Source organism: Panthera tigris, chromosome B4, assembly GCF_018350195.1.
Source record: "Panthera tigris isolate Pti1 chromosome B4, P.tigris_Pti1_mat1.1, whole genome shotgun sequence".
Taxonomy (NCBI): Eukaryota; Metazoa; Chordata; class Mammalia; order Carnivora; family Felidae; genus Panthera; species Panthera tigris.
Window position 1 is genome coordinate 96,687,087 of NC_056666.1, and position 16,293 is coordinate 96,703,379.

Genomic DNA, 16,293 nt, shown 5'->3' on the forward strand with positions numbered 1-16,293 from the left:
TATATTTTGAATAACACTTTAGCAGATTGCTGTGACATTGAGGGGGAAGGGTAGGGAAACTCTAGCTTTGCTTTTTCTCTATAACCTAGATAATTTATTATCAGTTGAAAACATAAAGCTAGTGCATATTTTCACACTCAGTATGTAAGTTCTCTTTTAAATTTGGGATAACCATTTTGAAATATGGAAGGAGAAGTGGAAAGATGAGGTGACTGCCTTCAAAGAGACAGAGTCATAAATAATGTGCTGCCATTTTTCCTTCTTCCCTTTCTTGTCATCCCATTCCCCTTCAAATATTTACTATGTTAAATTTTCCAGGATTGAATTAGCCATAGGAATAGAAAGAATAATAAGAATGTATGCTTCAAAAAAATAAAATACTTTATTATTTAATAATGCAGACATGAAAGCCATAATGTTAGTAATTTCTGATAAAGCCCTATATTAGGGAGGAAGTGATTGACTCCAAAGGAGGGAATGATTGACTCTTGGGAGATACATTGACTGAGTTGGATCTTGAGCATTAAATTATAGTTTACTGGGGAAATAAAGAACCAAGAAGAATTCTAGGAATGACGGCTTTTCTGTTTAAGGTCATGAAAGTGTGAGATCAGATGGCACATTGAGTAAAGGGCCAATTTGGGATGGCTACAGAATATAGTGAGAATAGAATAGATATTGCAGGAAACTAAGATAGAAAACAGGTGGATTCTAGAACCTGTAAAAGGATTGTGTATCTTGCAGAGGAGTGTGGATTTTATTCTGTAGTTGATAGGGGCTTATCAAATGGGTTTAGGGAGATGAGTAGGATGGATAAATTTGTCACTTAAAGACTCTAGCAGATGATTAATTGGTAGTGGATGGTATTAGGGGGTGGGAATCTACTTAATATCTGTTCCTATAGCCCCAGTTAGAGGTGATAACACTCACGTCTAGAGCACTGCAATGGAGAGGAGTAAAGAGATCCAATACACTGAAGCAGTGTTGATAGGATTTATAATAGTCTTTTGGAAGTTGTGGGTTGAATGAGGTTTAAAAATTATCTCAGGTAGTTCCAAACATTTTTGGTGGTAGTATTAAGCAAGATGGAAAATATTAGAAGTGGAGCTGGTTTTGGAGGATAAAGGGCATACTGTGGATAGAGTGACTATTCCTTAAGTAACACTTAGGTATACTTATGTTACATAATAATCACTAATACTTTTCTTCTCAAGACTCTACTATTAGGTCAAATTTAGAATATATAGAATTATTTGATATCTGGAACTAAATTAGCCCTTTTTAATGATTCTTAAATGCCCCTATTCTACATTAATATTTCTTTGCCATGTATTTAGTAATTACTTAGAGATTAAAAGAGTGGATCAAAATCCCAATTGAATATTGGGATAAACACAAATACAGAAATGTATTTAGTTACTGAATGGACCTCACAAGTATTAGATTTGTAAAGCTGTCATCATACTCCTCCTAAATTTTCCCTTTATATTCATTTCATTCACAGTCATTCTATTTTCCAATATCATCACGTGTCTTTGTATTAACAGTTCAGACATGGTTCGTATTTGACTTTTGCCAGATTACTTATATAACTTCAGGAATGTTTAGTCTTTAAATAACATTTATGAGATATTTGATGTTTCATCCATTTGCATGTAACATTAGTCCATCCCTCTCACCTGGAAATTAGTATTTATAACTAGGTAAGTTAATAAAACACATAAGAGAGGGTACTTCTTGGTTTTGGTTATTTCAGAGTCACCTTTACTGATTAAAATACATATTCATTGGCCCCTTCCCCAAACCTCAATATTCCTTTGTCCTCATTTTTCTTTTTTTTCCTAATTTTTCCCTCACATATTCTTTTCCAGTCACATTGACCTACTTGCTGCTCCTCATACCTGCTAGGCAAAGCCTTGATTTAGTAATTTTGCATTCTTCCCTATGATATTTTACGAGGCTTTCTTCAAATGTCACTTTCTCAGTGCAGCGTACCTGGTAACTGTTTAAATTGAAAATACCTCCTGAACTTGCTGTCTTGAGCACTGGGTGCTATATGTAAGTGATGAATCACTAAATTCTACTCCTGATGCCAACATTACACTACACATTAACTAACTAGAATTTAAATGAAAATTTGAAACAACAACAATAAAAAAACACTTCCTGTTCCCTTTCATACAATTTTTTCACAGTATTTTTTAATTTACATCATCTTCTAAAAATATCTATTTATTATCGCTCTATAATATTCTATACTCTACAAATTTTTATTTTCCCTTTTTGCTCTCTGATATCTCTCAAGTGCCTGTAATAGTGCTTGGCTATTAGTAATAGTAAATGCTTCATAAATAAATGAATTTATTCAATAAAAATCTCTGGTGTTAGAAGCCAAGAAATTTTATAAACTCCACATGCAATCATGTTGCTTTTTCAGGCTTGCCAACCCCTGACCTAGAGAGGAGCATAATATGAATGTAAACCATAACACCTTTTTAATAGGCAACAAAAAATAGTTCTAGCCAGAAGACTTGTTGATCTTTCTTATTATATTAAGCTATCTCTTTTGTTTTGGGGTAAAAAGGATTCATCTTTCAATAAACACAAAGCTGTCTGATCTGATGCTATTTTACAGATAGAATAGATTACAGTTGAGTTTTCCACAAAATTAGCAAAGCTTGTTTATGTTTGTATCTTAAGAAGATATGATTTAACGTAATGAAAAAAAAAGATAGGATGACTTACTTGCTATTTGTATAGTTGTAAATATAGGTGTAAATATAGTCACTGCCAGACCCTGAGCCTGACTTCAGTTTTCCAGATTGCCATTCAAAACTTGTATTTTGTTATCTTAGCTCATGTTGCCTTATTTGGCACCATATTACAAACCATCTAGGGAGAAAACTGAAACATTTGTCTATTTTAACAAGTGGAATAGATACTTATCTACTTAGATTAAATTATTATATTTAATTCTGACTAAGCATTGGGAGATGAAGATGTCCTTTTATATTTTCAAAATGATATTTGCAAATAGAAAAGTGTAGGCAATGTATGGTATGTGTCAATATTCATAGTTCAAACACTACAGCCTAACCCTCTTAACTAGATATGCAGAGCCTTAAATATTAAGATATTATGGAGAATGTACTTGAGAAAGGAAGTGATCAGATGTTCTCTTGACATAATTAGATGTGCTGATATTTCTGGAAAGAAAAATAAGGGATATTATATATGAAATACATCAATTCAGCATGCTATTTCATAATTGTAGTTTTTTAAAACTTACTTGACTCTGGGGCACTCTGAGAACAGCAGCTGATTTATTCTCTATTTCTTTAAGTCCTAGACCTCTAATCTTCCAACCTGGCACACATAGTGAAGAGAAGCAGCAGCTAAAAAATGATAAGGGGATAGTACTGTGTGTATTTCAGAATAGAAGCAGGGCAGGATAGAATGCATAAATCCTCAAGTCTTATGGATTTGTAAGAGCAAGGTGTAGTTCAAGAAAATTGTAGAATGCCACTTTTTCTGTGCTTTCCATAATTTTTAGCCACATATACTTCTCACACCCATTTTGTTTTTTTAAAATTAAACCTTCAAAGGATGGAATGGTAAAGCCACCACCCAAATAAAGGATTGTAAATGAAATAAATATACAGCTTTGTATGCCTTTTATGCTTTATTTATGGTGAGAACTGAACTTGCAAATTTAGATGTTTTTGAAGAATATTATGTCCATAAATGAAACCGATTCTAAATTATGAATCCCTTTATATATCCTGATAGGCAGAATAATGGCCTATCAAAGATATCCACACTCTAATTCCAGAACATAAAAATATGCTGTGTTACATGGAAAAGAGGAATCTGGGTTGGAGATGGAATTAAGTTTGCTACTCAGCTGACCATAAAATAAATAGGAGGATTATCCTGGATAATCTGCAATGGACCCAGTGTACTCACAAGGGTTCCTAAGGGAGAAGACTGAGGCAGAAGTCAGGTCAGGGTGACCCCCTGAGAAGGACTTGATCTGACATTATTATATTTGGAGATGGAAGGAAGGGTATGCAAGAGGTCTCTAGAAGCTGGAAAATTCAAGCAAACAAATTCCAGATTCTCTCTTTGAGTTTCCAGAAGCAATGCAGCCCTACTGTCACTTTGGTCTTAGCTTGGAGAAACTTCTGACCTATAGGACTATAAGAATAAATCTGTATTGTGTTAAGCCACTAAATTTGTGGTGATCTGTTACAGCAGTGATAGAAAACTAACATCATGCCTTCAAAAAGTGTATCGCCACTGTCTTAACCTTTATGGGTTAAACTACTTAAACATTTTTGACCCTCTAAAATTTTATTTAATGTTCCTGTTCTATAAGGAGTGGCAGATTCTTGATGCATATATTTCAGGGAAAAGCTTTACATATAAAACAGGTAAAATAAAGCACCAAACAAATTCTTAAATCTATATTGTATTCCACTCAAGAAACATTGACCAGTAACTGAATTTGAACAATATTGTCATTGAAATAATATTTTGAGAAAGTTTGGATAACCTCCATTTTCAGGCCAAAAATAATCAAAATTAAAAAAAAAGTTAAAAAATGTATTACTTTGAAATTTTGCCTTACAAAATGCAGGGCCTTTTAATGAGCCCTTTGGTAATGACCTACTTTGTAAATGTTTCTCTCAGAATTTGATTTGTGTGTAGAGAAATATATATTTCACATAATTGTGCAAAATTTCTCTTACTTTATTTAGCCTGTTGTAAAAAGTTTTTGAAAATTTTTATTTTCACGACGAATCCTGGAGCCTATAGTTCCGCAGGCTTGATTCCATATTTCTCCCTGTTCAGTGACAAATTTATAACATGCATTCAACAGTAAATTTTGCAGCATGCTGCAGTGGGCTATATGGTACCTCTTACTACATCTATTAATTTCCAAGAGTATTTTTCTTTAGCCATAATTTATACAAGCCTCTGTATTATTTATCACCAACTCCCTATCAATCATCTAGTTTAAGAATGTTTATTACTAGGTTTATTTGAATGAGGGAAACAGAAAGGCAGTAAGGACTTTGGGTATTAATGTTAGGCTTGTGGGAGGATGCATTACCCTTCTCAAAGCAAGCCGACATTTGGTGGTTGACTTGCATAAATTGTTGGCAAATGCAGCGGGATTCTGTGTTTCAAATGGTCGCTAAATAAATAAACTTGTTAATAAAATTAACCTACCAGGATCAAAGCAACATGTGCTTAAAGGCACAACCTTCCCACTCCTTTTTCAAATTTAGCCGAAGTGATCCTCCAAAGGACTCACAAGAATTCATTTACTCCACAGAACACACATTTCCTTTAAATAACCATGAATGAATACTGGTAGGAATCCGTCACATTTGGATGAAATAGTAATCTGGAAATGATCCACCACTGCAAAGTAGAAACTAATAATCTTTAGTTATACAAATGGAGAATTTTAGAAACGGAAAGAAAAAAATGATTCAATAGCCAGGAAGTGTGTGAAGTGTGTCTAGTTAAGATGGTGTTGAACTGTAAATTTAAGCCTAGCTGCCCCTCCCCCATTATCTTACTTTAATGTAAATTTAGAAAAGTAGTTTAGAGTATGGACTTGAACTGGTTGTAAGGTTAGCATTTTTTTCTTCACCGAGAGAGGCATTATGAGAGAGATCAAATCTAGTGCTTTGGGTCTGTAAACCAGAAATTAATCCAGTGTGAAAGAACAGCCTCCAAAGGCAAGGTTCTTCTCTTCTATACTTTTAATTAACTAGATAATTATGAGGCTTATCACCAGCATTCCTAAACTAGTGATATTAAGGATCAAATATAAGTTAAGCTGTATTTACATTTGTATTTACATATTTCATTTATATGACATGTTTATTTCTCAAGTTTTTCACTTGACATTAAAAAGACAGTGTTCCAATCAACTCATTCATAGGAAAGAATTTTTAAGCAGTAGTCGTAACATACCCATTAGCCTTATACTTAGGAAGTAGAAATAGTTGTTATTAGTTTGCTAATTGTTAATCTGCTCCCTATCCCATCCCTGTCCTTTTGGAGCCTTGTCCATTTGACTTACAAATCATAAGGCTTAATTCCATTAACTGAGATCTTCTGAAATACACAACACTACATGTAGGTACCCAGCAAATTTTTTTTAAATATATCAATACATTTTCCAAGGTCTTTGAAAAAAATCTCCTAAGCTTTTGCCAAAATCACCCTCTGCTCAAGAATTTTTAGAAATAAAATTCTCCTTTTGTCCTGTGTAGAAATAGTTGAGATTAATTAGTTTTCTCTCTTCTTTGGACCATTCTTTAAACAAGTGATGTAAGGGCTTCTTGTTACAGTCATGAGTAAAAATCACAATTTAAATATAGTTTAAATATAGCATACATAAAATTAAGTTGGCAGAGGATTTTGAGGGACATCTCCTTAAAACCTAGAGTCCTTATTCTATTTACAGAACTTATAGCACGTTTTTTAAAAAGACCATACTTAGTGACTCCCCTAATATGTTGCCTACTAGTTTTGTTAATAAAGAATAATCGTAACATCATTCTTTTAGATAGCACAGAACTCATATTTACCTTACAAATTTCAGGATACATATTTGTTTGATTTTGAACTTTAAAGACATCTGTTTTGCACTAACAGCTTCATTTCATGTTAAAGGTATATTACTTTTATAAAAGTTAGAGCTAATACCTATCTTTTCAACACTGAGCTACAGAATAGAAAGATGTTTAAAATGCATCCTTCTATTTTTATCAGTGTATACTGCATTACTCCGAGGAGCTTAAGGCACACTTTTCCAACTGGCTTTCAAATACTAATCCTGACAATATCCTTGTAATTTGTTATGTTGCTTAATTAAAATGACAGTTAAGTCTTATCCATTGCTCATAACACTAGGGATAAATAAAAATAAGACAAAATGCCTCTTCTCAAATGAACGTGCACTCTTATGTTGGCTATGATTATTAACCCAATGAATTCCTTTGAAAGCAATCTGCTCTCAACTTCCGCTGAGAGTGTCATAAATATGATAATACTGCTTTATATTTACATAGCACATTCTGATTTTCATATCACTTTTAAACACATTTTATTACAGACTTCCAATAATCATACAAAATGCACTTACTAGTAATTTCTGAGTTATCATCCAATAAACGTTTGAAGAGACTGAATATTCAATGAGAGTACATGATATCCTCCATGTAAGGAGACTTTTTGGCAAATGACAAAATCAGAGCTATAATCAGGTTCACTTGTTTCAACATATTCCAGTGTTGTTCTACTAAACTCTCCTTACTTAAGAGAGAGAGGAAAAATCCTTTTCAGTAAAACCGTCATGAAGAGGATGATGTTGGCAAAAAATTGCAATCATTAGCCATGATAAAATCAAGGAATACTACACAAGGCTGGGTAGTATGTAAATGACCTAAGAGTCACCAATTATTAACTCGTTATCTGACATTCAGAAGGTGCTCAAACATAAAACCTTCAATTCTCTTACCTCTAAAATTGAGGCATTGCTTCAACAATTCCTATCTGAAATGAAATTCTATGGATCAGCAGCAGCAGAAACGAATTGAGTCTCAGATATTGCTTTCATTTGGGAAATCAAATGTTTTGTCAATAATATCAGCAATATTTATAATGACTTATCATTGAAAACTTAGTACATGGCAGGTAACATGTTAAGGCTTCAGATCCATAGATGAAGTCACATTATGATCTCTACTTTATATGTGAGGAAAAAGAAAACTTCAAGTTTAGGTAACTGACTCCCAAATCATTCAGCTAGTAGGTCATATGAAGCTGGAATTTGAAACCAGATTTTTCTTACTCCAGATCCTGCTCTTAAATTACATGTCTGTTTTTTTTTCTGTTGTTCCTATTTTATTGAGTGCAGCCATAAAAGTCTAGTCTAATGTTATTTAACTTTTAAATAAAAATCACCTATCAATTCATCTAGCAGGCAGATTTATTTTAATCTGTTCACTCATATGAGGACTTTAAAAGACAAAACAGATGAACATAAGGGAAGGGAACAAAAATAATATAAAAACAGGGAGGTGGACAAAACAGAAGAGACTCATAAATATGGAGAACAAACTGAGGGTTGCTGGAGGGGTTGTGGGAGGGGGGATGGGCTGAATGGGTAAGGGCCATTAAGGAATTTACTCCTGGAATCATTGCTTCACTATATACTAACTAATTTGGATGTAAATCTTAAAAAATAAAGTTAAATTATAAAAAAAAATCAAATAATTTTCTGTTATTTATCTATGGCATCACTTGGCTGTAAATTAATTTAATTTCTGTCAGGACAGATTTTTAAATAGTAGAATGCTTACTTTTTACATTTGCATTGGGAATTTGACCTTGTTTACACAGAACTAGTTTATAAATGGACTTCAAAAAGAGCATATATAGCTTACAATGAACATTGTGAGGTCATAGTTAGAACATGGTTGTTACTAATGGGTGTGTCATGTTTATCTGTTGCTTATCATTTTTTTTTAAAACTAGAAGGCTTGTTTTATTGGAACAGTTTTAGATTTCCAGAATAATTGAGAAAATAGTACAAAGAGTTCTCATATATGTCCTCAAACAGTTTCCTCTGTTATTAGCATCTTGCATTAATGTGGCACATTTGTTACAACAAATGAACCAATATCCATACATTATTATCTATTAAATCCAGTTTACATTAAGGCTCAGTCTTTGTGTTGCACTGTTCTATTGGTTTTGACAATAGATAATGTCATGTATTTGCCATTACAGTACCCTACAGCATAGTTTTACCCTAAAAATTCTCTCTGCTTCACTCTTTATTCCTACCCCTCCCACTCTGAACCCCTGACAGCCATTAGTCATTTTACTGACTCCACAGTTTTGCTTTTTCCAGAGTGTCATATAATTAGAATTATGCCCTATATAACCTTTTCAGGCTTGCTTCCTTCACTTAGCAATAAGCATGTCAGTTTCCTCAATGCCCTTTCGTGACTTGATAGCTAATTTCTTTTTATTGAGGAATAGTATTTCACTGTAGGAATGTACCACAGTTTGTTTATCCATTAACCTATTGAGAACATCTTGGTTGCATTCATGGGTTTGTTTGTGTGTGTGTGTGTGTGTGTGTGTGTGCCATTTTTTTAAATAAAATTGCTGTAAACATTTGTGTGTAGGTTTTTGTACAGACTTAAGTTTTTAATTCAACTGGGTAAATAACTAGGAGTATGACCGGTGGATGGATCATATGGTAAGACTATGGTTTTGTAAGAAACTGCCAGTCTTTCCAAAGTGGGCATATTATTTGAAATTCACATCAGCAATGAATGAGTGTTCCTGCTGCTACACATCCACTCTAGCAGTTGCGTTGTTAGGTTTTTGTTTGTTTTGTTTTGTTTTGTTTTTAATTTTAGCCATTCAATAGGTATGTAATCGTATCTTGTTTTAATTTGCAATTCCTGATAACATGATTTTAAGCATCTTTTCATACGTTTATTTGCCATCTGGGCATCTTCATTCATGAGATGTCTGTTCAGATCTTTGCCTTTAAAAAAATTGGTTTTCCTCCTTGTTGGTTTTGAAGAGTTCTTGTATATTTTGTATACAAATCCTATATCAGATATGTTATTTAAATATTTTCTTCCAATCTGTGGCTTTTCATTCTCCTAAGATAATATCATTTCTAATAAAAGCATTACTAGATATTTCACATATTTCAATAAAAATGGCATCACTATCTTTTAGATGCCATTAAGTAACTTATTCATTGATGAAAGTAATATAAAAGAGAGCTCTAAATCACAGTTTTGTAAAAGTACTGCCATGTTGTAACATTTTTTATCCAATGTTTTATTATAAAAGATTTATGATCTCAGTAAGAATATTTACCTGCATTGGAATGCATAAGTATATATGTATTATATATTATTATAACATGTACTGTACATATTTTATAATATACATGTTATATATATATATGAAGAGAGGGGTTAGTTAGAAATTTTGTTATATGTTTCATATTGATATTATATTAAATATATATCATACAGTGTTTGCTTATCAGTTGTTTGAGAACCAAGAACAACATACAAAGAGCTACTGTAAATTTAAGCTGTCTTTCAAGTTGGTCCTCTACCATCTGTTAAAATGAAGGTAAGCAGGGGCACCTGAGTGGCTCAGTCGGTTCAGTGTCTGACTTTTTGGCTCAGGTCATGATCTCACGGTTCATGAGCTCAAGCCCCGCTTTGGGCTCTGTGCTGACCGGTCCGAGCCCGGAGCCTGCTTCAGATTCTGTGTCTCCTCCTCTCTCTGCCCCTCCCCCGCTAATGCTCTGTCTCGCTCTGTCTCTCAATAATAAATAAACGTTTTAAAAATTTTTTTTTAAAAATGAAGGTAAGCAGAGGTATGTCTAGGTGTGATTCCTACGTTTCTCAATTTCCGAGTAATTTCAAAGCATCGGGAAATAAGTGCACATAGTCATTGCTCCTCACAACATATTTGGTAGTTAAGCTTTCAGGCTACAGAAGTAAAATTTGGGTCCATGTTTCACCATTTATCAGCTGGATGACCTGAAATAAGTTACTTAACCTGTCTGTGCTTCAAGTTCCTTCATGGGTAGAATGGTGATATAAATATTACCTGACTTACAGATTATTGCAAGGATTACAGTAAAGTGTTTAGAAAGCATTCATATTATGCACTCAGTGATCTTATTTATGTAGCTGTCAAAAGTTATATGTAATGTCATATAAAATACAAGAATATATTGAATACCAGAGAAAATACTTGCTAACTCAAAAATATCATATATGTTTGGAAGTAAAGGAATTTTAAAGTCTTATTTTTTTATTTAAGTGGTATATTTTCCAACTTTAAACTTATTTCTTTGACATATATTGAGATGAATATATCGACAAGAATTTATAGGCTGATAATATAGATAGGTAATCCTTTGTGCACATAAAGCAAATAATTTTATTATAGTGGCTGTGATGATTCACAAAACAAACATGAGATGATACTACAACAATGTATCAGTAGAAGTTTGCAATATGTGGTCTCAGACAGCTCCAAGGCATACATAAAATGACACTTAGACTGTGTTTGACATTTGGAGAGGAAAGAAAATGGTCTTTGAATCAGTAATGGGGAGAAGAGTTTCCAGATAGCTCTCCTGTATGAGACCAAATTGATGAGTTTTGAGCCCATGGAAAAGGGGAACCAGAAAATGATGCTCTGAAGCTGTTTTCATGTATTTAAGACCTGGGAAATGATAAAGCCTAGTGTTAGAGAAAGGGACATGAAGCATGGCTCAAGTATGGGGGAATCTTGGGATTTTTCAGTTTGAGGCAATAGAAGCATCTTTGACATGAAAGGTTGCATATGTTTTCCTTTGTGTTTAGTCCATCTGTGTTTGCTAATTTTCAGTTAAAGTTAGGCTCTTACCTTTCTATAGAAACTGGGAGAGAGTGGTCACTATCTCCTTCTGTTTTACACTTCAAAGAGATGATCCCCAGGCCCTTGAGAAAGACATTTCCTGGGTTGTAAAACTGGCAGGAGTCTGGAAGAAGATCTACATACATATCAAAGGGGCAGAGAAAGAATTTACAGTTACAAGTTTTCTAAAGTAAATGATCTTTAAAAAAGGGAGGTCAGAGGCCCAGAGAGGAAGAATCTTGTCTAAAATTTAGTCAAGCTCAAGGGAACTTCAGGGCATCTTGGTCAGACCTGAGATATTGGACTTGCACAAATATAAATATGTCAGGCAGTCTGGTCATCAGCTGAATCGTGAGGTACAATATATCAACTCTAGAAAGTTTTCTGTTTTATGCTCATTTAAACTTCTCTGCAACTTCTCAGCCCTTTGTGTGAACTCACACTTCAGTAGCTGAAACTTGGATGGTGGGCTAACAACCTCAGTGTTGTCTGGAAGCTTGTAAGAAGTACGGTCTCTGACTCCACCTCTGATTCCTGAATCTGCATTTTAGCAAGATCCCCAGGTGACTCCTGTGCTCCCTCAGGTTAGAGAAGCACTGCCACACATTGTTTGTCTCCCTCCATTCATCCCCATCAGATTTTTTTTTTCTATTAGTTCCAATTCCACAGGCACGTGGCCTTAGATTTATATGGTTACAACTAGATAATCTAATAAATGACAGCAATATTGTATATCAATTGGGAATAATGTATTTATGAGAGAAGAAGAGCAACGGACTTCTTTTCTTGCAATCAATGTGATTTTTTTTCCCCTGATTGGGTTAAACAATGACAAGAGGTACTCTATTTCTTGTCATTGTTTAACCCAACTGAAAAAAAATATTCAAATTAGCTAACAGGTGAAAATATCTTTTGTACAGCTGTTTAACCTTTACCAAGAAGCTGTGTACTCTATCTATTGGCAGGGGAGTTCCACATTCATACATTTTGATAAGAATGGATAAAACAGTGCATTGTTACCATGACAACAAAGATATTGAGATATTTTCCCTGCTTTAGTACAGTATCTTTCTTTTTTCTTTTCCTTCCTTTCTTCTTCTGCTGCTGCTTCTTTTTTTTCCTGTTCTTGTTGTTCTTCTTTTCTTCTTTCTTTTTCCTTGTGTTCTTTATAGCTGTTAGATGAAGATTTCTGGTGAATTTTCTTGCATTTATTTATAGTTATTTTTTCTTTCTTAAAACAATATAATATTTAACCTACCTTCATAAATAAGCAGATTTATATCTTTATGTGCTCGGCCATTTTAGAAATTGAAAACCTGACTCAATGAATTATCAGTATTTTCCCAGCAAGTGTTGGAGCAAGGATTAGAATCAATCCTGGCTTCTAGCCCTTGTGCTGCCTCTGATTGGGTGCACAACTTATTTGAACCACTTGTTAGTGGTGGGATTCAGTTTTTCATTCATAAAGTCAGGAGCTTTAGTAGGAAAGTGCTCTCAACGTGGCTTCTAGATCAATAGTCTTGGTTTGTCATGAATATGAATCTCCTGTTAAGTGAAAATATCATCCTTTACACTACAAGTGGTTTCTTTGTACCTTACACATTTTTTTTTATCAGTAACATTTTTTTCAACTTGTATGGACTGGACTAAAGACTGGCAATTATGATATACCTGATATATAGCATGTGATGTTTTGTTCAGTACTTTAAACAGTTCCTTGGATGCTCTGATATTAAAGGCTTAGATCAGGTGTACAGAAAGTGATAGAAGCTTCTACAAAGCAATTTCACTTTTACAACACCTACTTCCCAAAGTATGTGTATTTCAGATAATCATACAATCTAAAACAAGTGAAGAAACAAAACACATAAGTCACACTAAGTGCAATATGAGGATGGGGTATCTAAACTTGAAGGAGAAATGTCTCTAAGGCAAATATATCAGTTAAACAGTTTATAGTAGGTTGAATAAGGGCCACCCAAAAATGTCAAGTTCTAATATCTGGAGCTTGTAAATGTTACATTATTTGGAAGAAGAAACTTTGTAGATACAGTTAAATTATGGATTCTGAGATGAGGACATTACCCTAGATTACCTGGGTGAGCTCCAATTGTCATCACATGTATCTTAGAAGAGAGAGGCAAAGGAAAATAAGAGACGAGAAAGGAATGTGAGCATGCAGGCAAAGGCAGGAGTGATGTGGCCACAAGCCCAAGAATGTCAGAAGCTAAAAGAGGAAATAAGTGGATTCTCTGTTAGAACGATCAGAGAGAGTACAGCCCTGCTGAATTTTAGACTTGGAGCTTCTAGAACTGTGAGAAAACAAATTTCTGTTGTTGTATGCCACCATTTTGTGAAGGTTTAGTACCATAGTCTCAGGAAATTAATGCTCGGTACATTGTTAGAAAGAAATCTTTTATAAAAGTAAATCTGCCGCCTCCCAAAGAAAAACAAAAGGAAGTGGAAAATAATTCAAGTCAAAAAACAGCATAGTAATCACTGAATCTGAAGCATACTAGTTAAAATAGTAATTTCAACTCTCCGATATCATCTGCCACCTCAGAATTTCATGGAGTAGAAGACAAGAGGACTAGTAGGAAATCGGGACCCAGTTGGAAATTGCATACCTCTTGGACTTGTTCCCAAATCAGAGTAGAAGTAGATATGGACAAGTTCTGGTAAAAGGACTCTCCCATAAAGGGAACATGTTCTTCTAATTAGCACCAATGAGAATGTGGAAATTCTCCATTCCAGATTCTGTTTCCTGCAGAATTCTCATTCTGTCTTACTACACAGAACTCCACAAACTCTTTATGAAAATGATTGCATTTTAATCATGTATTCATTGCTTATAACACAGCTAGTACATGGTTAATCTGTCTTCTCATTAAATCTTCTCAACAACCTTGTGAAGGAAGTTTGTTTTGCGAAATTTGCTTGGAAAATGGAAAAAAAATAGATCTAAAGCTTTTAAATAACTTGTCTCAAATCACACAACAGTTAAGGTGTGAAACCATATTTCAAATCTAGTAGTTAAGATCCCGTAATACACTTTCTTAATGACTGTGTTGCATAGAAAATACCTGACGGTAGAAGGTTTACAATATCCTTTCTTTATTAGACCAAGACTGATCTGGCCTTCAAAACTCTGGAGGGGCACCTGGGTGTCTCAGTCGGTTAAGCGTCCTACTTTGGCTCAGGTCATGATATTTGGGTTCATGGGTTTGAGCCCCATGTTTGGCTCTGTGCTGACAGCTCAGAGCCTGGAGCCTGCTTGGCTCTGTTTCCCTCTGTCTCTATTCCTCCCCCACTCACACTCTTTCTCTCTCTCAAAAAATAAACGTCAAAAAAAATTAAAATTCAAAACTCTGAAAAACTGTTTTGACATACTCCATGGGCACTTCTGAACTGATATTGCCCATTGATATATGTATGACTAAAGAATATGAAACAGATTCGCCCTATTTGATTTTTAACTGGAGACTTGTACTATCTTTTCCTCTCCATCTCTTTGTGGAGAATTACTGCATCACCCATTTCACAAATAGTAAGCATTTTTGGTTAGAGTGTGGAGAATCTTACTAGTGTAACAAGGATTTTTAGATATGAATGTGACAGTAGAGATACAGAGTTCAGTTTGTTGACCTTGACACATTCTTTTGGCTTATTTTCAACTGTTTGACATCTGAATCAAGTTGTTGTTTTCTTACATGGTTTCTGACTTCTGGAAATTGAGAAAAATAATGAACCTTTTTCTAGCTGAAACCCGGATATAACCCAAAGGTCGAGTAACAAAGCTTCTTTAATGGATACATCTAAGATGTTGGGTAATGACTGGATCTTTCATGAATTTCAAACCCTGAATTTTTAGGTTGCCATTCTTTACAGGGACCAGTTTAAATCCTCCAACAAAATCATTCTTCAAGCTTTGCCTTGAACCGATTTTATTTATTCTGAGATTCATTTCCTTTTAGGTGTCTTAGTCTAATCCTTCCTTTCCTTCATCCCTAAGCCTATTTATCCTAGGTTTACTATATATTCCATATAGTAATATATCAATAAATGAATATATCCAAATTTTAATATAAATATTAAAATAAAGTAGTATATTTTATATATTATTGTGTCTATTCATCACTTATTATAACCAATAGGGCCATTTAAAAATATGACTATGCTTACATAGAAATATCATTTACCTATCTATATAAGTGTTATTACAATTATAATACACATGTATCTAAAATGACACTTTGACCCTGTTGTGTTATGGAACCTAGCATGCCACTGTAAAAGCTTAAGTATGCATGACCAATGGCTTCTTAGTTGCCATCTGTCAAATAGACATTTTCCTTTAATGTCTTTCTGGGATCCTTCTAAGGGCAATGTTGTTTCACATATTATACACATCAAGCCTAACCTTTGCCAGACTTCTGTTCCAGCTGCTACTCTTGCTCTCCATCTTAGCCTTTGTCTTCTCTTGTTCTGTCTGCCCACATTGATGTCACCTACACCACTCTGCTCCTACCAACCTTTGTCTGAGCTGTCTACTAAACAGCATTGTGAGTCTCTGAAATGTCCTGGCTGAGAAGACCCTGCTGAAATTATACATGAGTCTCTGGAATACCCTTGCTGAGAAGACTCCACTACCCATCTTTTTTTGGGGAAATTATTATTCTCTACAGGCTGTCTTTGGTAGTATAAACTACACAAAAAGAAATCAAAATCACCAAGTTACATTTTCTATTGAAGATATCTTATAAAAACATAATACATCTAGTTTCTAATCCTGGATCTGCTCTTACTATAGAT

The 16,293-nt window shown here is 34.2% G+C and overlaps 1 long non-coding RNA gene across 1 annotated transcript; it reads right to left on the minus strand.

The window, feature by feature from the left end:
* Positions 1 to 3,295: 3,295 nt before the first annotated feature.
* LOC122240115 lies at positions 3,296 to 12,589 on the minus strand. The gene is made up of 4 exons (XR_006219453.1): positions 12,502 to 12,589; positions 11,491 to 11,617; positions 5,236 to 5,430; positions 3,296 to 3,395 (listed from the first exon to the last, which is right to left on the minus strand). It is a non-coding gene; the product is annotated as an uncharacterized LOC122240115 (long non-coding RNA).
* Positions 12,590 to 16,293: the final 3,704 nt, after the last annotated feature.